This window comes from Cavia porcellus, unplaced genomic scaffold (genome assembly GCF_034190915.1).
Source record: "Cavia porcellus strain 051 isolate PalLab524CR breed Dunkin Hartley unplaced genomic scaffold, mCavPor4.1 scaffold_23, whole genome shotgun sequence".
Taxonomy (NCBI): domain Eukaryota; kingdom Metazoa; phylum Chordata; class Mammalia; order Rodentia; family Caviidae; genus Cavia; species Cavia porcellus.
The window spans coordinates 43,810,079-43,837,592 of NW_026947506.1; the positions used below are offsets into that span (position 1 = coordinate 43,810,079).

A 27,514-nucleotide genomic window follows, 5' to 3' on the forward strand; every position below is an offset into this window, starting at 1 on the left:
ATGGTGCCAGATCCAGTGAGTAAGGTAGTAGAGGACCCACTGCCATGGTTTTATGAACCTGCCTTTTCTTTGACTGGCATTAGGCAGAAGCACTCATTGGGTTTTTTAAATTATATTTTATAAACATATAAGAGGACTTCCAAAACTGCTACAGAAGTGCTAACAGTGAAGGATAAATGTGTTCAAAGCAAGGGATAGTATTTTAAGAGGGATTAATAGCAATGCATCTCTTACTGTAATATATTTTTAAAGTGTAACTATGTACCATATATTTCAATCATTCTAAAATTCTCTAACAATTTTGCTCAACACCAAGAGACTTTATTAATTTTGAATAACACTAACTTTACAGCCTGGAAATTTATTCATCTTGCTATGTAGTTCAGCTAGCTTTGAATTCACTATGTAGCCTAGGCTGGCCTTGAACTCACACCTATTTTCCTGCCTCAGCCTTTTGAATGCTGGGATCACAGGCATATGCTACCTTGCCCGGAGTTCTACATTTCCTGGCTTGTAACATGGTAGTGATCAAGACTTTGGTTCATTAGGAGGCAAAAAGAGAGGAAATAAGAAAGTAAATTCATTTTTAGATATTGTGAAAACTGCTGAGTACTAGGGTTAGTTTTTTAGGGTACATATCTGGTGTCCAAGAGAAAGCAACAAATGGGTTTAGATATCTAGAAACCACTGACAAATGCAGGTGCATAAAGTTGTAGAACTGGATGTCACGATATATGGAAGTAGTTTAAAAGGTAAGAAAAGATGAAAGAAAAAGACAGAAAGCAAAACAAAATCATTAAACATAAATGAGAAAGAGAAACCCAGAAACAATCTCAAAATATCTGGAGGGTAAAGGCATTAGTGTATGTATGTTTGATTTTTTTATTCATTAAAGTATTCTGTAGACATGCTAAAATGTAAGTGTTTGTGTTCCTCCATTCTGGAAGTTTTCTTACATTGTATTCCCTTCTTTTGTCTTTGCTTACTGTGTCTCCTCTTGGGAAAAAGCTTCTACCTAAACAGAGAATTTGATCTTTCTCAAAATTTCAATCTTTTTATTTGTATTTTCTGTGTTGTCTTCTCATAATTTTCCTTTCTTTCTTTGCTGAGTTTCTGGCATTATTATTTTAATATTTAAGCTTGTCCCTGTTCATTCATTTTTCCTTTTTCTGATTCTTGTTTCATGGGTATAATATTTTCCTTTACTTCTCTGTAAAAGAGTTTCAATTATTAGAAGTTTTTTTTCCCCAAGAAATTTCTATCTGCGGGCTGGGGATTTGGCTCAGCAGCATAAGCACCTGCCTTGCAAGCAGGCGGTCATGAGTTCGATCCCCGGTACCAATAAAAAAAATCGAAAGAAATTTCTATTAATGATAAGTTTTGTTCTGTTATGTATTTCTCAGTGCAAGACATCATCTCTGTTTCTTCTGTGTCATTTTCTTGGGTGCCTCTTTGTTTTAGTAAGTTTTAATAGGGATCAAACTCATGACCTCACGCTTGCCAGGCAGGTGCTTGGGCTGCTAAGCTAAACCCCTGGCCCCTTTTTAGAATGTTTTCATGTTAGAGGCTTTCTTCAATGTCTGGTGGCCATTTTAAGTCCACTTATATTTAAGAATTACATGCTAAAACACGATTGGAAGGTCCACATGGGAGTCACTGCACAGTTATCAGTTTTGTCTGAAGATCACTTATGTGCTCAATGCATTACTTTCATGGCTAGTATCTCTAGAGAGGACACAGTGCTAGCCACAAGGGAGTTGATCAGAGAAATATGATAAAAATCTCACTATGAATTAAAGTCTTAGGGGTTGGGGAGTTAGCTCACTGGCACAAGTACCTGCCTGGCAACTACAAGGTCAGGAGTTTGATCCCCTGTACAAAAAAAAAAAAAAAAAAAAAAAGTTAAAGTCTTACCGTGCTTGTTTTCAAATTAGTGTCTTACTCCAAATGCCTTGTTCTTCAATACATTTTTCAGACTTTTTAAGAAGAGCAAGTACAACAGAGATGAGTATAGCTACACACATAAAATATATAAGCCACATGCGTGGCCATCACCAGACTGGAACAAGACAGACCAGAGCCTCTTCCATGAGTCAGCGCCATTTGCAGACTGGGGTTAGAGAGAACAAAGCCACACCAGCAAGCAAGCCCAGTTTGGGAACCAGGGCCTTAAGTGGGCCACTGCTGGACTGGGATAGACAGACCTCAGCCCCTTCTGGCATACAGGCTGGCAAACAAAAGATACCAAAACCCCTCCACTCTCCACACCATAAGTGACAGGCTTATCAAGAGAAAGAGTCTGTAATGATAGCTATGGAGGTGAAATGCAATTGGATGCCTATGGTGCGTCGGTGTTTCACTAACATTGCAGGTCTAGGGTCAGTGGTCGGATCATGGGTTCAGAGGATAGTGATATACAGTGTGACATCTAGGAAGGATCTCCTTCTTGCAGCCATTATTCATTCCCCATGGTCTTGTTTTTTGTTTTGTTTTGTTTTGTGTTTGTCTTTTTCTTTTTTTATTGGTATTGGGGATTGAACTCATGACCACACACTTGCAAGGCAGGCACTTATGCCACTGAGCTAAATCCCCAGCCCCCATGTGTCTTGTTTTTGAAATCCTATTATCATTTCCATTGTTTTGTTGGGTTGGGTTTTATTCTCTTTTGTTTTGTTCTTATCAAATCTGATGACAGGAGCAGCTATTTCAAAGATAACAAGACATAGTACTGTAGCAATATTGGATTTACTATAGGCTTTGTTTTGAAGTTCTTTATTGCGTTCATTGATTTGTTTTTATTCTTTTTCTTCTGTTCTGTTCTGTTTGATTTTTACTATGTCTGAAGTTATCTGCAGCTGTTTTGAATGCATCAAAAGGCATTATGGTAACTATTGTTGATTTCACAATAGTGAAAGTGCTGTATCTTTTACATTGGTTTGTTTTGATTGGTTTCATTCTATTTTATCCTCTTTAAAGTATAAAGGCAGGATCACACACAATAGTTTGAATAATATAAGAATGTTTTATCCTGTTGTATAATGTAAAGAATTGTAAAGAATGTAAAGATATAACTTTCTACCTACTTACTTACTTACAAAAAAGAAAGATGTAAAGAGACTGCTGAAGATTTTTCAAGCCAAAAGCAATCCCTCCAACAAAACATCATAAAAAAATTAAAGAACATCTTTCAAGGCTAGGTGTGGTGGCACACACCTGTTATTCTCAGCACTTGGGAGGCTGAACCAGCAGGATCACCACGAGTTTGAGGTCAGTTCTGGCTACATAGTGAGTTCAAGGCCAGCCTGAATGAACTACAAAGTGACATCCTGTCTCAAAGAAAAAAAGTCTTTAAAAAAAATCCTCAGGGCCTGGAAATACAGTTAAATTCTTTCGACTATAAAAACTATTTTTAAAAGAACTCCTAATTTTAAAGTAAGGACTAATTTTGCTTCTTTTTTTTTGTCTTTTTCATTTTTATCGGTACCGGGGCTCGAACTCACGACCGCCTGCTTACAAGGCAGGTGCTTATGCCGCTGAGCTAAATCCCCAGCCCAATAAGGACTAATTTTGGAAAATGTCATTTGAGAAATTATGTGCTAGAGGCAGATGGAGACGAAAGGTTAGCAGTAACTAATGTTAATCAGAAACTGATGTATTCCTCTGACACCGTGAATGTTTACTCCTGGAAGAGCAGTGATTGGCACAGGTACAGTTATGAAGCCACAGGACACCTGGACAATGATAAATTGATACTTTACTATCTAAAGTACAATTCAGGGAAAGAGGGAATGAGTAGAAACAATTTTAAAAATTTCTCCAGCCAAAAGATACACTAGCAAAGAACTATTTATTTTGGTTTTCTAGAAAGTTGTTACATATCATGTCTGGTAATTTTTTATTTCTTGGGGTGAAAAAAATTTTTAAGACAAGATACACTAAGAATATAGTTGCAGCAATGTTAAATCTTTAGCTAATGTTAGGGGACTGCTAAACTGGACAACAATGAATGTTGTCACAGGTAGTATTGCTTAGAAGTTAGTGACTAGACCTTTGATTTGCCAGAAGCTACAAGCCCTAATAGGAAAAAATATTTCCCCTGAGGTAATCTGCTGGAAGTGTGTCCCACATCATCACTGGATTATAGTCTCCCTGGGTATGAAGTTAATTAATGAGGGTTCTTTCACCTTTAGCAATTATGGTTGATATAAAAACAAGTAAGAAAATCTCCTTGCTATATCGTAACGGTAAGTATATGAGGGTTACTGGATCACCAAATATGAGTTCTTAACTTGCCTTGCCCTGGCCTTTCACAAGACCTTGGATGGCCTTCTATGAGTCTGGAAAGCCTCTGAGACTGACTCTAAAATATCTGCATTGTACATGCATTTGAGGGAAACATTCAGTACTCTCTTCCCAGTTTCAAAAGGTTCTAGACCCAATATAGGTTAAGAAATTAGATTAAAATATTTGAAGATGTATTTGTGGTTTTAATGACTGTTTCTTTAAATTTTCCTCATGTAAAGAGGATGGCAAATCTAACACTTTACAGAAAACAAATACACGAATTCACTTAAATGGTTTATAAAAATCCTTCTGGCATCATTCAGTGATTTTTTAAAACTCCTGTGTAGGAATAAAATGTACTTCCTCATCTATCACTGTAACAATACCCTAATTCCCTCTTATAACAAGCAAATGACATGTGTAGTCCACAACGTCAAAAAAAGGGCACATTCTGATGAGATGAGTAAAAAAAGTGCATGGATTCTAATAATAAGGAAATTACTGTACTTGGCAGAACATAAGGTACCAAAATGTCACAAAGTCAGCTTAAATAGTTGGTGAACATTGCTATTTTATTATTTGGTTATGAGAATATGTTTTGTATTTTCATTAAAGTCAGTGTAAAACAAAGCACACTATTGTTGATGTTTTGAGATGGAAATATCCTTGGGGAGATTCCAGTAGCTTTTGGAACATGGCTGGCTAATAAAAGAACATTATGGCTTTTAGCAAGATACTGACATATAGATACATATACTAAAGATAAGTACAAAATTTCTTCTTTAAGATGCTTCTGGTGATTTTCATGTTTAATATTAATTAAATACTTAATATTTTAATATTAATTTTTTTATTGAGGGTGCACTTTTAGCAAAGTTGGTGACAAAGTAACAGAAAAAAGGTTCCCCAGTCAGTATACTTCAGTGTCTTAGTTGCTTAGGTAATAGTTCATGTTCTGGTTGTTTCTGTCTGTTAGAAACAGCTGGTCACTGTGATGTATTGTTAGTCACTATGATCCACATTGTGTAAACCAATCTCCAACTCACAAGCTATTCTGCCTCTGTACCTGCCTGCTTGCTTATCTCATATAAGCTGCAGACCACCAGAGATCAGGGCCTGATATTCTAGGAATGATCCCAATCAGTGCAGTTCATGTAAATAAATTGTCTCCAAATCCAGGGTGTCGTTTTGGTGTTTCTGCTTGCCACTGCAACACTCCTATAGCTGTTAGTGACATCACTGATTAAAACATTTGACAATAAGGCAGTAAGAAATAACTAATCAAGATACTTCCCAAATAAACACATATTCTAAAAACATTAGATTCATCAGTAACATAATTCCCTCTAATGTAAAGGATAAAGAAATAATCTTACAGGTCTTACCAAAGAGGACCATTCTTCAGAATCCAACAGTCATACTGATGCTAAATATTCAGCACTTACACCACTCTGGCAAGTTAACATTTTAAAAATTAATTACTTTATTATAGTTATCATTTTTTAGTTGTAAAGATAGGCAGGAATTTTGAAGGATGAATTATTCTTTTTGCCTAGTAAAGTTTAATTTCTGAACAGCAAGAGTAAGGTTAAATGTCTCTTGTTTTGTAACATTATAGTATTAAATTATTGACAAATACCCCAATGAACACGAATGTTCATCTTTGTAAAAAAATAATCATAGTAAATTTGCCCCTTTAATATGTGATAAATGAAGGTGTTTCTAAAAAGGAGAGGTAATCTGGGCCTCCAGTAATTTTCATCACAAGAGTTATGGGAAAATATAGTTAGGTCCATATATGCCCATGTTATGAAGACTGTGGAGGAAAGATGAACATATTTATGTCTTCAGTTTTATGGTGGGCATTCATTATTGTGTTCCTATTTTTTGTTCAATACTATATTTGAAAAGCAAAAGAAAAATACTGCCTTTGGTGAAAAGTGCTGGGAATAAAAATTGCAAAATGCTTAAATGGCAAAATATGTTTTTATCTGAATAGCTCAAGGACCAAATCTATTTGCTGTTTTGTACCATGGTAAACTACTGGTCTTTGGAGACAAATCCCTTGGCTATGATGATAGGATTAAAAGCTAGTTATTAGAATTGAAGGAAAGGAAGAGGAAATCTAGTAAAACTCCTAAAAAATAATAAGCCATTTCAAAGCCTGGTGCTATTCCAGTAAAGCACAGGCTACCAACCAAAGCACTGATGTCAGGTTTAATAGACTTTGATCAAAGGACAACTCTGGTAGGAGCCATTACTGAATCCATTCGATTCCTGTTCCAAAAAGAATTAACAAGGCTCTGCTTTAAAAATATATGATTGGAACATCACGCTGGTCTCCTGAAGGAGACCAGATTGATGATAGGAACCACAACTAAAAAGCCCTCATTAACATTTGTAGACAAGCCAAAAACAGTCTGTTTCCAAAAGATATAGAGTGACTGAGTAGGGTTTTTTAATCATCTAATTTTTAAAAAGTATTCAAATTGCCCTTAAAAAAGAAATCTCTGTGTTGTTTTTTTCTCCAGATTTTCTGTAAAATGTCTATGCTCATGTAGCTGAATAAAATTTTGACAGTGATCAAGTTTTAGGTGCAACTAGCTTTTTCCTACAGGCATACAGAAAATAAATCAAATGAAATGTCATTCTGGTTAATATAAAATGGTAAAATTAAAATGTTATTAAATATTTTTAACAATGACATCAAGGCCAGGCATGGTATCACATGCTTGTAATCCCTGCACTTGGGAGACTGAGGCAGGAGGATTGTTGTGAGTTCAAGGCCTGCCTGGGCTCCATAACAAGACGCTACCTCAAAAAACAAATAAAATACCAGCACAGTGCATCCTTAGCAAACACAAGATCCTGAGTAAGATTCCAGTTACCAAAAACCAACCAACCAACCAAAACAATGACATCAAAATCAGCACATGCAAAAATCTCCCAAAATAGCTGTATCATCTGATAAAGACAACTAGAATTTAAAGCAAAATATTAAATAGTACATCAATCCCTAAAATGTAAATCACAATGTTAAAATAAGTGGTATTTAGTATATACCTGTGTACCGCCTCTCTTTTAAGCACCAAGCCTGACCTCCCAGTTCCTCTGGGATATCAGGTGAGGTTCAGAGGCATCTCAACCTCAGTTGAGATTCCCAAGTGAACTCATTATCTCGATCCTTAAGCCACTTCTCTCCTATTATCACTGTCTCTTGGGTCTCCACTGCTTACCACGTTAAGGACCAATTTTAGACCTAAATTGGATCTCTTCCCACTGCTTCAGTGCCCTCTTCTTATTTAACTGCATGCCTTTGGCTCAGGCATTTTCCTTCAATACCTTGCTCAATCTACTTTTTCTGCACATGCTGCTATAAGACAAAATTCCACCTAGCTCTCATTTTATTGATCCTGCCTCTCAAATGGATGTAAATTTTCTCTTTTACTCTGTTGATTCTTCTGTTGTTGGGGGCTTAGGTTAAAATTTAGTGTAGCCTCCTAAATAAAAAGAAACTGGCTTTGTTAACAGTCCTGTGAGTGCCTAATGGTACCAAAGTAAAATTTTGGTCAAAGGTATATGAAAAGAACCCAGATAATACTTAAGGCCAAAATGAGTCCTCCAATTTCTCACTATCATGTGGTACAAAAGGAGGGGGAGGGGCCTGCAAAAGTAGGCTTTGATTGCGCCCATGGAAGATGCAGCAGGCAGAGGAGAGGAACAGCTTGGGGCGGGGAGGTTACTGTGATCCACTGCCTGGAACCCTGGTGGCTCTACCAAGTTAATTGGGCCTGAAAAATTGAGGAGGAGAAAGCCTGACAGTGGAAAGACAGGAAATCCCCTTCCTAATAGTCAGAAACTGTGGATGGGAAAAAATAATCTATTCCCTCAAACTACATGCCTCCAAGAAACTCTCCACCTACTCTTCCCACACTGCCATTAGGATTATATTTGAAACAAATCCCATAATGTCATTTGTCTTCTTTCAAAACCTCCAATGACACTACTTCCAGGATAAAGCCACACTTTTTGGCATGGCATATGTGGGCTTCTCTCCATCTGGTTAGTGCAGAGGTTTTAGGCTTACTCTCCTTTGACTCACTCCTATGTGCTCTAAATCTACCCATTCATATGGATTTACCATTCCTAGAACAAATTGTATCTGTTCATGATTTCGAGGGCGCTATCGGTATTCCTTCAGCTTGAAATAGGATCTACCTATTTGGAACTAATCCTTCAAAATCTAACTCAGATTTTCCTAAGGGAAAGTTCCCCAAATACTCACAAGTGGTTATTTATTCTGTACTGAATTCCAAGAGCCTGGTTTATATATCTCAATTTTCACATCTATCATATTACTATAAAGTAAGTTGTTAACAATTCTCTGTAGCTCCAAAGGAAAGTCTTCATCTTTACATTCTCATATGCTTGCATGTAATCTTAAGAAAAAAAGGTCTTGAGATATAACTTATTTACCATAAATTCACCCTTTTCAAATGTGCAACTCAGTGATTTTTGGTTTAGTCAGAGTTGTGCAACCATCACTATTGTTTAATTATAGAACATTTTTAATACCTTCAAACAGAAACCTCATATTCACTAGGTGGCCATTTCTTATCCATACCTCTCCTAAGCCCCTGGAAGCCAGTACATTTCTCTACAGATATGCCTGTTCTGGACAATTCATATAAATGGTAACATTCAATATGTAGTCTTTGTTTTGGGCTACTTTCTCTAACATTAGTATTTTCAGGCCCTTGCATCCTTTTTAAGGTCAAAGAATATTCCATTGTGTTGTTAAGCCACATTTTGTTTATCCTTTTAATTTATGGACGCTGGGATTGTTTAATTTTTTGACAATTATAAATCATACCGCCATGATATTCACGTGCATCTTTTTGTGTGGACATGCTTTCAGTTCTCTTGGGATTAGAATTGCTAAGTCTTATGGTAACTATGTGTATGTTTAACATTTAGAGGAGTTGTCAGCATTGTTTTTCAAAATGAAGTATTTTGCAGTATTTTACACTCTTACTAGCGCACTATAACTGCTCATTTCTTTACATCATCACCAATACTTATTTTTTAAAATTTTAGTCATCCTAGTGGGTATGAAATGGCATCTCCACATGGTTTTGATTTGTACTGCATATAATCTTAATATATATTTATATAACCTTTGCTCTGTGTAAAAAGTATATGTCCAATAAGCACAAGCTAAATAAAACTGAAATGTTTTAATATCTGTATGTTTCACAAGTATTTACTGCGGGGTCATGGCAAGCTAACTCTAATGCATACAGTATATTTTGCAAGAGTATGAGAGCAGAGAAGATAGCAGAAAGTACTGAGTTCAAATTTCGGATTTGTCATTTATTGGTTGTGTGAACTTGGGCAGATTATGTAAACTTTTTGAGCTTTGGTGAGGCATGGTAACAGTATCTTTCTTTTAGAGTTGCTGTGAAGGTTAAATAAGGTTATGAATATTAAGGGCTTATCACAGTGGCTACATGGAATAACTACCAATATAATATATGTTGATTATTACTGGAATTGTAAAGGTAAAAAAAGTCTAATAATAATACAATGTGATATAAGCTATGATTATTAAATGTTTATGTCTCTATCAAAATAGGATACTTTCTTGCCATTATTAGCCTTTATGCTGACTATGGAATAATTAGACATGGGCCAGGGTTTTAGCTCAGTTGTGTAAGTGCTTGCTGGCAAGCGCAACATTGTAAGTTTGATCCTGATACAAAAAAATTTATAGAGCAGTTTGATTTTCTACAGTACATATTGAACAAATACTCCAATTTATGATGTACTGGCCCTAAGATACCAGTCCTTCAGCACATTCAGAAAAAAAGGATTTTGGACAAAATAGATTTTGACTTCATTTAGACCCATGATCAATTTCTTTTCACTGTTACCATTTATTCAACTCAACTACTAGACTAGTGGAGAAAAAGATTACTTTTCATATGCATAAAACAAATTTTATTTGAACTTTCTATCTTATAACAAGGCAAGCATTTCATACAATGTTGGCATTTAATAAAAAATGCAAACTATGGGTATTTAAAGCGTATTTTAAAATTTCAGTTGTTCTGCTGAGAAGTTCTCCTTCCCAAATACATGATACTTTTTTTTTTTACAGCAGACAAGCTATCATGGCCACTTAGATGGATGCATATCCAGGAGTTCAAGAAAGGAAGGTTATATAAACAAACTAACTGAATCTGAGGCAGGGACACTGGTGACTGGCTCCTAAATAGGCCAGCTCAATTATGGGATGGGAAAATATGCTGCGAAAAAGTTACTTTCCTTACAATGTTGGAAATTTTTTTTCTCCTCCATTTACTTTGGACTTTGAGTTTCATTTGCTTTAGTAAATAATTTACTTTAAAATTATATTCATGGGCTGGGAATTTAGCTCAGTGGCTCAAGACATTGCCTGGTAAATGCAAGGCTGTGAGTTTGATCCCTGGTGCCAAAAAATAAATAAAATAAAACTCTTATCTTAAATGGACAAAGAGTTTTACCTCATGTGTCTGTGTGGACTAGCAAAAAAAGAAAAAAATGATTTGCAAATAAGGAAGAGAAGAGGGATTCAAAGGAGAGGAGGGGAAAATGAGAAAAAAAGAAGATGATACATCATGTACAGATATGTACTACCTACGATAAATGTTATCAATATGTATATCTAAAATGTGCCAACAGGATAAAAAATTTTAAACCATATGTTACAGTTATAATTTCAGTGTGTTAAGTGAAAAAGAACAAGTCATATCATCTTACATGAGTGAACAAAACTTCTCTCTTGAGCTCTTCAAAACTGTCATTTGGAGTCCATGATTCAGCCAACTGCAGGAAATCCCATTTTTTCTTATCACTTTCTTCAGCCTGAAGTTGTTCCTTCCTACCATTCAATGTGCTCCTTGTGACCGAAGCCTGTACAGTGGAAAAGCACATGAATTTTACAACAGCTCACCTCACAGCTGACACTTATTAAGCAGTAACTGTATTTTGCATTTCAACAAGAAGCTATCGACTAGGAAAAATGTACTTTTCTAGCAGACTATGGGCTTTAGTAATTTATTCAAAATTACAATCAAAGTACCAAGTCAATGATTTCTATCTTTAATGAGTAAAGGATCTAAGTATAAATATTATATATCGGCTTTTCTCATGAAAACTTTATACTAATATTTATGTACTTTGAAATTTAGCCAAATATGACTGACAATGCTGAATATCCACACCCACTGCTTAGAAAGTACGGTAAAAAAGAAAATATTTGTGCTCCCTCCCAAGTTCATCACATTGAAATCCAGCACTCATTGTGCTGGCATGAGGAAGTGGAGCATTTGGAAGGTGATTTGGTCTTGAAGATGAGAATCCCAGGACTGGGATTAATGAATTATAAAACACTCGATCAGGAAAATAGAGTAAGTCCAAATAAAAAACCTAATGATGCATGGTTAGACTCTTAAAAAATTATAAAACAGTCCCAAAACTAGGACCAGGAAGAAAACTCTAAACTTCAGAAGTTAATGAAATAAAAACAAAATTGACTAGGTACTCTGTGAAGGAATCAAAGAACAGATTCCTTGAAAGGTTCAATAAACTAAACAAACTCTAAGCCATTTTTAACAAAATAAGGAAACTTTTTCCCAAATGTATGCTAACAGAACTGTAAAAGGTAAAATCACAATCGTTTCTGCCCAAAGTTACATGATCAGTTGTGAATCTTTTCAAGACCTCTATTTTAATGAATTAGGAATTCAGAAAAAGTGGGTAAATTCATATATATATATATATATATATATATATATATATATATATAACTCAGTTCAAAAAAGAACACTCAGTAAAGTTTTATAAGAACAATAGAAAACATCTACTTCCAACACTCCTAAGCCTCTTCAATGAACTTGAAAGGGAATACCCGGATTCATTCCTGGAACTAAGCATTAACCTGATTCAAAAACCAGAAAAGGACCCAACCAAAACAAGCAATACAGGACAATCTCTTTCACATTAACACAGATCCAGTGATCCTCAATAAAATACTGGCTAACAGAATGCAGCAAATCAGTAAGTTTATACTCCATGACGAAATAAATTTCATTCCAAAGATGGAGAAATGGTTCAGCATATGCAAATCAATGAGGGAAACACATCACATAAATAAAAGCAAAGAGAGAAATCACATGATCATCTCAATTCAGAAAAAATCTTTCAAAAAGTTTAATACACACTTATAAGGTTTATTTTTAAAAGCCTTGAAAATACAGCTACACAATGTAGTTATCTCAACCTGGAAAGCTATCAGTCACAAACCAACAGTCAACATCATACTATAGCTGAAAGTTTTCCCTGAACATGAGGAACTCAACCTTGTTTACTATCTCCAGTCTCCTTCCATATTGAAACATATTGAACCATTAGGCAAAGCAACAGCATGAGACAGAAATAAACAGGATGTGCATAAGAAAAGAAGTTAATGTATCATTATTTGCTGAGGACATCACCCACTACACAGAAGACTCCCTCAACTCCAGCAATAGGTCAATAAAAGTAGCAATTACATTCAGAGGAGTACCAGGACATAGACACAACACTCAAAGATCAACAGCATTCATGAATACCAATAGACAAATTAGAAAAGTAGTACCTTTCTACATGGCATCAAGAAATGAAACACATAGGAATTAATCTCAACCTGAAAGTGAATGATCTCCATATAATAAACAACACTCTAATAAGAGAGATAAAATTGAATATCTAGCATTGAAAATTTATCCTGTTTCTGAACACATACACCCACTTTAGTCAAAGAGGTAACCATACTTTTAAAACTGTTATTTAGCTTTCACAAAATCAAACTTCAAATACAAGCAGTATCCTTACAGAAGAAGTAAACCTGACCCTAAAATTCATATGGGAGCAGGAAAGATTTAGAATACCAAAAGCACAATCCAGGAAAAGAAGGGCGAGGCAGGAGAACGGAAGAGACCTAGAATAGTAAAGGCAATTCTGGGCAAAAAAGGCAAGGCAGGAGGTATCTCAATTCCTGACCTGAAACTATATTACAAAACCTCAGTGATAAAATCAGCATGGTACTGGAAAAGAAATAGGCCTAGGATCAATGGAAAACATTCGAATATACAAATACAACTACAAAGACACTCAGCCACCTAATATTTGACCACGGGGCTAAATATGTCGACTGGAAAACGGATAGCTTCTTTAATAGATGTTGTTGGAAAAATTGGCTTTTCACATGCCAACAACTGAAACTACACCCATGCCTAACGCCGTGCACTAAACTAAAGTAAAATTGGAGCAAAGACCTACATATTAAAAGACAAACACTAAATCTACTGGTAGAAATCTTGGAGACACAGGGGTAGGCAGAAAATACATGAACAAAATGCAAACTGCACAGGAAACACTTCAAAGAATCAACTGGCATTTTAAATTATTGAAAGTTTTTGCACCTCAAAATAAACCACCAATGGAGAGAAAAAGAAAAGCCACAGAATGGAAAGCATTTTATTCAGTAACCCCTATCCCACCCAGAGACTCTCCCAAGATTAGTTGAAAGGCCGGCAGGCCATCCCCTACCTTGGCTTTGCACTCACACCAGCACTGGCACTGGCACTCCTTGTTTACCAGGCAGGCAGTGTACCTCACGTGACTTCCAAACCCCCGCATGCTGCACACACTGGCATGTCATGGCATGCCACGTCATGGCAGGCTGCTCCCACTCCAGGCCTCTGGAAGTGGGGTCACCATGGAGGGGAAGGGGCATGGCCTTGGGCCAGACAAAGCATTCCAGTTCAGATGGCTCTTTCACTGAGTCAGCTTCCTGGAGGTAAAGTACCAAGGCCCAGTCACAAATGTCCTGCACAGACCTGAGTGGGCCAGCCCCGTGCCTCCAAGGCCCCGGACCTTCTCCCTTGTGCTCCCCAGGTGCCACGGTGCAGAGGGAGGCATAAGCCAGTCACTTACCTGAAGACTGGGCACTTTCCTTCCAGAGCTCCAGCAAGCGCTTGGCTTTCTCCGCTGTCTCCTAAGTGTCCTCCGCTAGGTCCTGTATCTCCACTAAGAAATCCAGGCTGTCCACCATCCTGTAGGCAGCAGTGATTTGGAACCTAGAAAAACCCCAAGCAAATGGGATTGCTCAGGTTCAGCTTCCTCCTACCCCGCCTCAGGTTCTGGGAACCCTAAAGCAAACTGCCTGCTACTACAGGGCCAGGACTCACCCCTCCTCCAAAGCGGGAACTATCCCTGGGGAAGAAAAGACACTGTTTAAACTGGAAAACCATTCTTAGCGATCCACTTGGGTGAGTTTCCTGGACCTTTCTTATGGTTATATTTCAGTCTTCAATTTACTTAAGTCAGGCACATGGTGTGCGCTGTCCGTGGTGCTGAGTCTCCCCAGGAAGGCACAGGGGCCTCCTCAGCAGCAGAGATTGGGCTGGTTGAGGGTCACACATGAGATCAGAAGCCCTGGAGCGCCCAGCACCTCTGAGGGTGCCGCTGAGACCCGAAGGGGGAAACGTCTAGCTTTGCAGTCCCGGCATTGAAGGAATCTCAGGGGGCCCAGGGACAGGCATCTGGGCACTAGCCTGCCACTCACTAAAACGCACCATGTGTGTTTCCTTCTGCAATCATCAGAGCCTAAGAAGTCTTTCTTCCTAATAACCACCAGTTCCCTTGGGAGAGTGAGGAATGCATCACACAGCTCGACCTCTGGTCTTCATCCTCTGTCTCTGTAACCCTGGGTCCCATCATGTCTTTGCCCGGCACAGAGCTCTGTGGACCAGCAGGCAGTGTCTGCCTGGGAGCTCCATCCAGGATTGATCAGCCCTGAACGAACAGCCTCCCTCGAGCTTTGAGACTGACGACACCAAGATAAGAGTTTCATGGGGACATCCAGCTGCCCCAGGGGCCACAAGTCACTGTCCCAATTCTCCAGACACCTGGATTCCAGAAACGGTGGAACCCTGCAGACTGGGACCCCAACAGACAGAGATAACTCTTTCCTGGAAATAAAACCATCAGCCAGGGTTCCAAAGCCACCAGACCAGACATCACTGGCCACCAGCCAATCCTGACCCATAGCTGCCAACCTGGGAGGGCAGGCCAGTCTGCACCCCAGTTATCAACTGTGCCCCCTCAACTTCTTAAGCTGGATGCCTTTCCTGCCTTATCCCTAACATCCTGATTAAAACATTTTTCTGTAAATTTGTGCTTTAGATTTAATTTCCATGTTTACTAAGGCAAGCATTCACACTAGTCAGGAAAGAGCTACAGACAATGTTCCAGGGAGGGAGTGCATATGTAAAGGCCCCACGGCAGAAATAGGCTGACCTAGCAGGGGTGCAGGGAGTGAACAGGGGTAGTACTGGGCAGGACTCTCCTCGCACAGAGAGCGCAGAGAGCTTGGATAACCATAATCAAGGCTGAAGTGTGGGTTCAAATATAGTAGAGCACTCTATCAACACTGCAAACCATCCCATCAAAAGTTCACAGAAGAAACATATCACAATCACAGGAACCAGGGCAGAAAACACATCACTTGAAACAGAACAGGAATTTCTGGTGAAATTTCCCTCAGTGAGGAAAGAGAAAACACTCTCACTTTGGTGGAGAACAAAAGCAAGACTGAAGTGGAAGGGAGAGGCTCAACTCTTCCTGAAAACATAAGAACAACAGGGACGTCCACCCCACACCCTCCCACAGGTCTGTCTAACCCAACCGGACCCTGACACTGACTTTGACCCTGACCTAACCCGTAACGCTAACACTAGCCTAACCCTAACCCTAAGTCCTGGCAAATGCAGGGAGACACAGAGGACAGGAGAGATGAAGAGAAGTAAAAGAGTCTTTGCTCTCAGGGGACATGATTAAATATGTTTTAAATATAGTACCTTTTATCACTTTATAGGAAATCCCTCTCCTGTTGATCTACCATTCATTTTATCATTTTGCAAAGTCACCCCTAAAGATGACAGTTGTAAAATGTCTAAAATGCATACATACAGCTGGGTGTGGTGATGCATGTCTGTAATCCCAGCACTCAAAAGGCAGAAGCAAGAGAAATCTTGGGAGTTCAAGACTAGCCTAGGCTACAAACGAAGCTCAAGCTACCTGAACTGTATAAGGCGACTCTGTCTCAAAAAGACAAAAATAATTAAATTAAATTAAATATAAAATACATATAACTGAGAGTAATGGTGAGCACAGAAAAATGCTAGAAATAATATAAATCTCTAATTCTAGGAGAATGTGAGCTGAAGAAAAGCATGTTTTTGCAAGGATTTTCGTTCATCTTTAAAAATAGGGTTCCTAGATATATATTTCTGCAGGGGTGGTTTGAGTGAGGGAGAGACCAATCTGTTAAAAACCCTGACCCTGGCTTCTTCCCACCCATTCCCATTGGCAGGACTTCAGGGGGAGTTGTAGATAGTGATCCAAACACCTGCATTCCGCCCACACCACCTGCAACTCCAACACGGGACTGAATGACATAAGTTGTGAGAAATATGAAATACAAAAAAGACATTGCTTTACCTTTCTTAGGGCTGTGAATTTCATGGAAGGAAAAAAGTTTACCAGTGAAGAAGACAAAATACTCTCATGAGGTTAGCAATCACCACCATGCACCTGCCGACATCTAATCTCAAATTTATTTTTAATCAGTAGAACTACTGATTAGAAATACAGTAGGGAAGCATGTCATAAGTAACTGGAGAGCCTGGTAAAGTATCCAAATGTCTGGTTAAATTCAGCACTTTCCCAAGGGAAAAAAACACAAGTTGAGAAGAAATTTTCCTGACTAGCATTTATAGAACTTTTAGGTTTTAACCTTATCTTTATTTACAAATTAAAGCACTGTGATAAACAAGTAACAGCTGTCAAGATGTCAATCTACCAAAGCTTGAGGACAAAGTTACAATAAAATCCACCACAAACACTGTTGTTGACCTCTCACAACCCAGACTGATGTTTGAGCAACTGCAACGTTTATTGATAAATAAAATAAACTCTCAGTGACTTTTGGATACAGCATCTTTGCTAAGTCTGCTATGGCTTCTCTGCTGCAGCCTCACATGAACCGAGAGTTAAGTAAAAGGTGGAGAATAGGAAATAGGAGAAAGAACTTTTGCAAAAGGGAAGACGACAGAGACAAAGGGAGGAGGAGGAGAGGAGAGGGGAGGAGCAGAGATTGGCTGTGTACATGCACCGAGTCCCCACAATGAATGCAATCACCATGTGCTGTAAATATGACCTAATAAAAAATATAAAGTAAAAATGATTTCTGCCTACTGAGAATCTGAACCATATCTCAACTCTTCTGCCTGCCCTAAACATGAGACATCCCTGAGAACCTCCAGAATTATCCGATTATAGAGACAGGGGTAACTTGAGATTCTCCTGCAACAAAGACCTAGTTTTATGGGTTTTTTTTCCCTATTATTTAAACAAGTACCTCAGGTCCTTCAAAATGGATCATGAATTATCACTACATGAGAAATGTTTACAGAAGAAACAAAATACATAGAAAATTCAAGATTGAAGGGTGAGGTGGGGGGATTCCTGCACACAAGGGAAAGCACAGTCCAGGAGGCAAGAAGGGCAGAGCCACTTGCCCTTGCTGAGTCTAGTTCTGTGTCTGGATTCCCTCCTATCCTGCAATCCTAGGCCTCCAGGGGAGGGAAGATTTGCAAAGGGAAGATCTTCTATTGGAGCCTTCAAAGGCAGGGCAAGAATGGGCCACTCGACAAGGGTGACTGAATGTCTTTCTCTGTCATCAATCCAGTACTAAGAGCCCAGCTCTTAGTATCACCTAAGTAACTCACCTAGTGTCACCCACAGAACACAGTCCCTGAGGGACCCGAGAGTGCAGATGAGGAGGAGCCTCAGATATCACTATTTAGTTTCCATTCACAGATGGAACTCAGACCCAGTGAGAGTTCCCTGAAGTCCAAATGTTTATCAAGCAGCATCACTCTTGCTAAATCATCTTGAAAATGAGATTGCCATACCGAGTTCCTAAAAGGAGGGGGCAAGGACCAGCCAGGCCAAGATGTCTGGGAATACATGAACAAAATTAAAACCGCAGGAGAAATACTTCAAAGAATCAACAACTGGGATCATGTCTAATTAAATAGCTTTTGGACTTAAAAAGAAATCACCAACAACGTGAAAAGAAAGTCCAGAGAATGTGAAAGAATTTTAACCTACAATCCTTTACACAGTGGACTTATATCCAGAGTATATAAAGAATTGAAAAACATCAAGACCCCAAATTCAAAGCCCTTTTTTAAAAAAGAGCATCTGTGATGATCACACATTTCACAGATGGAGATATACAAATGGCAAGTAAATGCATGAACAAGTGTTCACCATCACTGGTCATTCCAGAAATGCAATTCAAAATAGCACTAAGATTACATCTCACTCTGGAAAGAATGGCTTCCATCAAGCAAACAACTGATAACAAATGTTGGCAAGGCACTGGGTAAAATGTTGGCAGGGCACTGGGTGAAAAGGAACACTTCCACATTGCTGATGGGAGTGTAGACTGGTGTAGCCACTATGTAAAACAATAGGAAGATTCCTTAGCAAACTGGGATTAGAGGTTCCATTCAACCCAGCTATTCGGATCCTGGGTATTTTCCCAGAAAAACTGAAAAGCTCATGCCACACCTGATATATGTGCACCTATGTTTATAGCAACAACATTTGTAATAGTTAAACCTGGGAAACCAACACAATGCCCATCAAACACAGAATGGATGAAAAAGATGTGGTATTTTTATACAATGGAATACTACTCAGCTGTATAGAAGGATAATCTTGAGATCTTTAAAGGAAAACGGTGGCAACTTGAGACTATTCTCAGAAGGGAAGTAAGTCCCACATTTTTAAATATCACATTCTCTCTTAATGTAAAAAAAAGAAAACTATAAAACCTGAAAGATAAAAGATAAAAGATCCAAAGTACAAAACAGAAATTGTTAAAATGAAAGGAAAGTGTTCTAAATGATATAACTATATAGATGTTCAGGTGTGTAGGATAGATGCCCTGGTTGTCCATTATATCACTGAACAGTATGGTGCACACTGTCAATGCTTGAGTGTCCACATTTTATGCTTTGATTTTGTAACTTGAATAGCTATTTCTAAGATTATAACATGTAACGTATCAACTGCTATCTTCTGATTGTTTATATTATTCGTTGAAACTCTGCATTGATTCTACTTTTTTCTCTTTTGTCTTGTTTACTTGTTTACTTGTTTACTTCATTTTTCTGTAAATAAATTTTTAAAAAAGTACTAGAGGCAAATTCCAGAGAACTTCATTCCCGACCTTACTATACAGAATCTTCCCCTTGAAAATTAACTGAGGCAATCAAACCTTTGGATTGTGGTAAATATGGTAATTGTCACTCCAAAATGTGTCACTGAGTAGAAACTAATGAGTTCTCTATAATAGCAGGAAAGTCTTCAGATGATAAATTATCTACAAATCTAAGCATACATAAAAACAACAGAAACTTGAAACAAAATGCCTCTCAGAACTCCTGATACACTCAAAATCTATCCAGGGCGGTAAGTACAGAGGAGCATAACAACTAAAGATAAACACTCAAAAGGATAGCAGAGAAGATTACAAAACACTACAAAGGGCTCAGCAGGATCAAAGAAGATACCACTTATAAGACAATTGGAATCATAACCACAAAGATGCAGGTACATTCAGAAGACCGTAACAAAGCCCTAGATGAGCTAAAAGAAAAAAGATATAAACCATAAAAAGCAGTTTACTAAAGACTGGAGGCCAGAAAAGCTTTCAAGCAGAAATGTAAGAGTTTAAAAACCATAGTGAAAATATGGGCACAGAAGTCACCAATGTGAGGCTAGAATTTCAGAACTAGAAGACAGTGAAGCTGTGAAAGATCAGCTTAAAGCTCAGCTCCTTTAATAAAGAGAACATTAAGGATAGAACAATTCATAGATGATGTAATGAAGACTAACTGAGAATGACTGAAAGAAGTGAAAATCAAAAGAAAGCACACATGGCATAAAAGATACGCCCTGTTAGGATGCCAGAAAACTTTCTACAGAGTAGTCCACTCAAAATAAATAGAATACACTTTCTTCCCAGCAGCATACTGAAGCTTCTCTAAAACGGATCACATACTAGCAAATTAAGCATGCTTAAGTAAATGGAAAGGAATTTAATCTACCTAGTGTATTTATCAGACATATACAATGCAAAATAACTAGAAAACTGAGGCTAAAGAAAGCCCAGAAATTATGTAAACATATGGAAATTAAACAGCACCTTCTTGAATAATCAATGTACCAGAGATGAATTACTTAAGAAATTAGACAATTCCTGCAATCCAGTGATAATGCCAACATACTACAATGCATGGTACACTATGAAAGCATGACAAAGAAAAGAGTTTATACATGAATTCTATCATCAGGAAAATAGAGCAAGCCCAAATAAATAACCTAATGATGCACGGTAGACTCTTTAAAAATAATAAACCAGTCCCAAAACTAGTACCAGGAGAACAACTCTAAAGATCAGAAATCAATGAAAACAAAACAAAATTCACTAGGAACTCTGAACGAATCAAAGAACAGATTCTTTGAAAGGTTCAACAAACTAGACAAACTCTAAGCCATTTTTAACAAAATAAAGAAATTTTTCCCAAATGTATGCCAATAGAAATGTAAAAGGTAAAATCACAATTGTTTTTGCCCACAGCTACAGGATCACTTGTGAATGTTTTCAAGACCTCTATTTTAATAAAATAGGAATTCAAAAAAAGTGGGTAAATTCACATATATAACCACAGTTCAAGAAAGAAGACTCAGTCAAGTTGAATAAGAACAATACAAAAGATCTAGTTCCAACACCCCTCAGACACTTCAATGAATTGAAAGGGAATACCTAGATTTAACCTCATTCAAAAACCAGAAAAGGACCCAACAAAAACAAGCATTACAGGACAATCTCTTTCACATGAACACAGATGCAGTGATCCTGAATAAAATACTGGCAAACAGAATGCAGCAAATCAGTAAGCTTATACTCCATGATGAAATAAAATTCATTGCAAGGATGGAGAAATGGTTCAGCATATGCAAATCAATAAGGGAAACACATCACATAAATAAAATTAAGGAGAGAAATCACATGATCTTCTCAATCAATTCAGAAAAAAACTTTCAAAAAGTGTAATACACATTTATAAGGTTTATTTTTAAAAGCCTTGAAAATACAGGTACACAATATAGTTATCTCAACTTGGAAAACTATCAGTCACAAACCAACAGTCAACATCATACCTTAGCTGAAAGTTTTCCCTAAACATGAGGAACTCATGTTCACTATCTCCAGGCTCCTTCGATACTGAAACATATTGAACCATTAGGCAAAACAACGGCATGAGACAGAAATAAACAGGATGTGGGTAAGAAAAGAAGTTAATGTATCATTATTTACTGAGGACGTCACACACTACACAGAAGATTCCTTCAATTCCAGCAATAGGTCCATAAAAGTAGCAATTACATTCATAGGAGTACCAGGACATAGACACAACACTCAAAGATCAACAGCATTCATGAATACCAATAGACAAATTAGAAAAGTAGTACCTTTCTACATGGCATCAAGAAATGAAACACCCAGAAATTAATCTCAACAAGAAAGTGAATGATCTCCATATAATAAACAACACTCTAATAAGGGAGATAAAATTGAATATCTAGAATTGGAAAGTTATCCCGTTTCTGAACACATAGAACTACTTTAGTCAAAGAGGTAACCATACCTGTAAAACTGTTATTTAGCTTTCACAAAATCAAACTTCAAATACAAGCAGTATCCTTGCAGAAGAAGTAAAACTGACCCTAAAATTCATATGAGAGCAGGAAAGACTTAGAATACCAAAAGCACAATCCAGGGAAAAAAGGGCAAGGCAGGGGAACAGAAGAGACTTAGAATAGCAAAGGCAATTCTGGGCAAAAAAGGCAAGGCAGGAGGTATCTCAATTCCTGACCTGAAACTATTTTACAAAGCCTCAGTGAAAAAATCAGTATGGTACTGGAAAATAAATAGGCCTAGGCTCAATGGAAAAGATTAGAACATACAAACACAACTACAAAGGCACTCAGTGACCTAATATTTGATAAAGGGCTAAACATGTCGACCGGAAAACAGATAGCCTCTTTAATAGATGGTGTTGGAAAAACTGGCTTTTCACAAGCCAACAACTGATACTATACCCATGCCTATCGCCGTGCACTAAACTAAATTCAAAATGGAGCAAAGACCTACATATTAAAATACAAACACTAAATCTACTGGAAATCTAGGTAGGTAGAAATCTTGGAGACATAGGTGTAGGCAGAAAATACATGAACAAAATGCAAACTGCACAGGAAACACTTCAAAGAATCAACTGGCATTTTAAACTATTGCAAGGTTTTGCACCTCAAAATAAAACACCAATGGAGTGAAAAAGAAAAGCCACAGAATGGGAAAGCATTTTATACAGCAACCCCTAACCCACCCTGAGACTCTCCCAAGATTAGCTGAGCGGCAGGCAAGCCATCCCTTACCTTGGCTTCACACTCACACCAGCACCCGCACTAGCACTCCTTGTTTAGCAGGCAGGCAGTGTGCCTCAAGTGACTTCCCAACCCCGCAGGCTGCACAGGCCGCCACATCACAGGTCATGCCACGTCACACCATGTCTGGCTATGTCCCAGCTTGACATGCTTGCTTGGCGCTGGAAGTGGTCACCGCGGGGGGAGGGGCGTGGCCTTAGGCCCGGCAAAGCATTCATGTTCAGATGGCTCTTTCACAGGGTCAGCTTCAGGGAAGTAAAGAACCAAGGCCCAGTTACAGGGTGCTGGCCTGGGGTATGAGGCCTGTGCCAGGCTCAGGGCGTAGGTAGAAGGCTTTTGTATGTGGAAAAGCTATCACAAAAGTCCTGTACAAACCTGAGTAGGCCTGCCCCACCCCTCCAAGGCCCGGAACTTGTCCCCTGTGCTCCCCAGGGTGCCGCGCTGATGGGGGGCTGGGGGCGTGAGCCAGTCACTTACCTGGAGTCTGGGCCCTTTCCCTTCTAACAGAACACTTGGCTATGAACTCGTCAGATGTTGCAGACGGGAAGTTTGGAAACACATTTGTGGACCGAGATGATTGTCTAGGTTATTTTACCCAATCCAATCCCTAGAACCCTGGAGAAGAAAATGCTGCTAGGTTACACAGAAAACGTAAGTACATAGTGATTAAGTGGTTTCCCTACAGTTGTGTGCCCAGAAATAGCAGGGCAGAGGTAAATGTCAGGTATGCGGACCCACAGAGCCATCATCTTTATGCCACAGCCTTAGGCCACACTCGCGTACAATGAAGGCTTCCCTGTGGGAGAACCCACAAACTGGTGACCACGGATTCAAAGAACCCTTGGGTTGCAGTGCTGACCTTAGCCGTTAGGAGGCGCTGTGTGCTTTTGGTGCAGGTGAGCTCTTCAGCAAAAGGCAGTCTTTAGTCCCTTGGTCCCCAGGTGAGTCCTTCAGACAATTCCTAAGCCAGCAGCAGAGCCCAACGGTCAGCCAAGTATTTTCCCCAGTGTGATGGAAGACGTGGCCTCCTTGATGCTTCCAGTCAGCTCTGAGTAAATAAATGCATACACCCGTGCATGCATACAAGCGGAAAGAAAAGTCCTCAGGAGAGGTGGGAGCTCCGTTCCCAGGCCCTTCCGGGTGACCCGTCCTTCACAGCTTTCTCAAGGGGCTGCAGACACGGAGGGTGCAGTGATGGGAGAGAGCCAGGGCCAGGTAGGGGCGGTCCTGGGAGAGCGCCTGGGTCCCAGCTGTGTTTCTGCGTCATCCAGAGAAAGCAGAATTTCGCCCCAAATATTCAATCACAGAGCTACTGACCAGGTGGAATTATATTAACCTCGAGTTAATTTCCCGAATATCTGTCCAACCTTTTAAAGCCTGTAGACGCTGTGCTATAGATGCTCACACCTCTGTTCTGTTCTGAAAGAACGTGGTAAAGCTGCAGGAGAGGAGGAAACGGCAGCCAGGCAGTAGCGGCCGGAGACGCTGCTGACTGATTTTCTTGCTTTTGAAACCAGGACAAACTCAGTGATCATTGAAGTTCCGCTTAGACGTGACGTGAGCGCTCGCTGTCTGATGAGTGAGTTTGTTAACCTGGACATTAAGAGCAGGAAGGGGCTGGGGGTTTAGCTCATCGGCATAAGCACCTGCCTTGCAAGCAGGTGGTCGTGAGTTCGATCCCCGGTACCGATAAAAAAAATGAAAAAGACAAAAAAAAAAAAAAAAAACAAAAAAAACAAAAAAACGGGAAGCCCGGTGTGAGTGCTACACCCGCCCAGGGGTGGAGCCAGGAGGTGATGTAACGGTGGGAAGGAGGCTGCCTCTCTCTCTTGCAGTTTCCTGCCTTGCTGTTTGCAGCCACCATGAACTGCATTCAGTCCTGCCACCCAGCCTCGGAGCCAACTGAGTAGGGACTGAAACCTCCAAGAACTATAAGAAACAAACTTTTCCTCCCTTTACTTTGGGTATCAGGTGTTTTGTCCCTGCAAGGAGTAAAAAGTAACTAGGGCAGGAGTTCAACTATGTAAATCAGCAGTTCCAAAAATAGTATCAAAGAGCTATATAGCAGCTGTCCTAAAACATTGTAAAAAATATTCAAACTTCTTTATGAAATCGTGGCTACAAAATGCATTCTCTTTGGACACTTCAACTAAAACAAAGTCATTGGAGATTGAAATCGGGGTAATTTCTGTGATTCACAACATGCTAAAAATTCATTTTAGATTGCTTTGTCTTAGGGACCAGGGATACAGCTCAGCGACAAAACACGTGCTTGGCAATGCAAGGTCTTGAGTTCAATTCTCAGTACAAAAAAAAAAAAAAATGTGACTTTATATCTGATAAGCACTGTCCTTCCCTTCTCTCCCATCTCCTTCATGCTCCAGCGGTTGTTCGTAGCACTTCTTTGCTTTCTACTCCTGTGAACTAAGCTTTTTTAGATTCCACCCAGAGGAAATCATGACTATTCGCCTTGCTGTGCCTGGGTTGTCTTACTAAAGATTGTGCCCTATCTGCCCACAGATGAGGCCACAATTGATAGGATTTCATCATTTGTGTGCCTCAATACTGTGTCATCGTGTGTACCATTCTCTTACCCGTAACTGGGCAGGCCAGTTGGTGCAATATCTTGGTAGTTGTGGGTAGTGCAAGGCAAACATAAAAACGAAGACAGCTTTGATCAGCTGATTTAATTTCCTTCGGATGTGTATCCAGCAGTGGTATTGCTGAGTCATATAGTCAATTTACTTTTAATTTTTTGAGGAAACTCCATAAAGGTTTTTCATGTTGGTTAATTGACATGTGTTAACAATGTGTGAGTTCCACTTTCTCCACATCTTTGCTAGCGTTTATCCATTTTATCTTTTCTTGTTGCAATAATCTCATTCTGGTTTCAGTTTGCATTTCCTTTAAGATTCCTGTCATTTTGTTTTCATACTTAAGTCATTTATGTAGTTTCATTCTAAAAATACCTGTTCATATTCTCTCCTCTTTTTTCAGTGAATTCTTTGGGATTTTGCTGCTGAGAATTTGGGATTCTTTATAGATTCTGGATATTAACTTTCTGTGAGATGAATAGTTTACAATTATTTTTCCTACATTCTAGGTTGTCTCTTCTTTCCATTGTTTCCTTTGTTGTTAGCAAGGTTGTAACTGGACATAATTCTATTTGTCTTTTTTTTCTTTTGCTTCCTGTGCTTTTATGCATTTGTCCAAAAGTCCTTGGTCAGAACAACGTCACAGAGTATTTCCCAGTTTTCTCCCTTTTTCAATTTTACACTAATGTTTTTAATCCATCTAAAATTTGACATTTATAGGTAGCTACGTAGAGGGTAGTTTCATTCTTCTATATGTGGACATCCGGTTTCCCAGCACCATTTCTTGGAAAGAATGTCTTTCCCAGTGTTGTATTTTGGAAAACAATCACATAGCTGTAAGTGTGGTTTATTTCTAGGTTCTCTATTTTGTTACATATTAAGAGATGCAATGCCGGGGATTTAGCTCAGTGGCATAAGTGCCTGTCTTGCAAGCAGGCAGTCGTGAGTTCAATCCCTGGTACCCATAAAAAGGGAAAGGGGAAAAAAAAAAGAGATGCAATGCCCCAAAATGCTGAGATTTTAAATGATTTTGAAGACTTTAAAATTCATGCAAATTAAAAGATCAAGAACTTGTAACACAAATTAATTTTGAACTGGTTATGTCTACAATAAGTTTCTCAATATTCTTCCCAATAAACATGATATATCTTTACATTTATTCAAAGAATATTTTACATTTAAATTTTTTCCAAGAATTTGTGCACACATTGGTAAATTAGTTTCTTAATTATTAATATGTTCTGTTAGAAATAATACATTAAAAATGATCTATTTTCTGTTTACTACCAATGTACAGAAATATAAATTTTGTGAATTTTAGGTAATAATATTTCCACAGAACTTCTACATTCAATAATTAATGCTAATAACAATTTTTATGTTTTTTGAATGTGTGTCATCACAAAATTTAATGATCATAGACAGAAACATCATTTTTCTACCTTTAAATCCTTGGGAATTTATTTCGGACTTATACCCAATTTTATGTTTTAAGAGTTTTAGTAGCATATTGAATAAATGTGATAAGGTAATATTACATATTATCTTTAATATGTTAAAACACCCATGTGAGTTATGATATTTACAGTAGGCATGTTTGCAAAGGTTTACATTTTTAAATAAATATAAGCAATGTCTTATACTATATGTCTCTATAATTTTTAAGGCACTCTTTGCTTCAGCAGCATCGGTACTATAATTTTTAAAATGAAGCTCGAATGCTAAATCTCACCAAGAAATTTTTGTAACTATAGTATTGATTAGATTATTCCCATATTACAAATAAATTCTAAATATCACTGAAATTTCCAAATGATATACCCTATATCATATCAAAATCTGACACAAAAAAGGAAAATCTTAGTAATTCTCTATTAAAGATTTTATGCCATTTAAAATCGCTGCACAAGGACCTTCCCATTTGGCTAGATTCTGTCATGAATTCTTAAAATCCACATTTG

The 27,514-nt window shown here is 38.3% G+C and overlaps 1 long non-coding RNA gene across 2 annotated transcripts in view; it reads right to left on the reverse strand.

The window, feature by feature from the left end:
- LOC134472528 (uncharacterized) overlaps positions 1-27,514 on the reverse strand; it is a 57,323-nt gene that overhangs the window by 20,919 nt on the left and 8,890 nt on the right. The window contains exons 1-4 of one of the 2 annotated variants that reach the window (XR_010042392.1): positions 23,819-24,851; positions 23,437-23,574; positions 14,305-14,447; positions 11,086-11,238 (exon numbers count right to left, since the gene is read on the reverse strand). This is a non-coding gene — a long non-coding RNA (uncharacterized LOC134472528). Of the gene's footprint in view, positions 1-11,085; positions 11,239-14,304; positions 14,448-23,436; positions 23,575-23,818; positions 24,852-27,514 lie in introns of those variants that run through there. The other variant, XR_010042393.1, reaches the window with a different exon arrangement.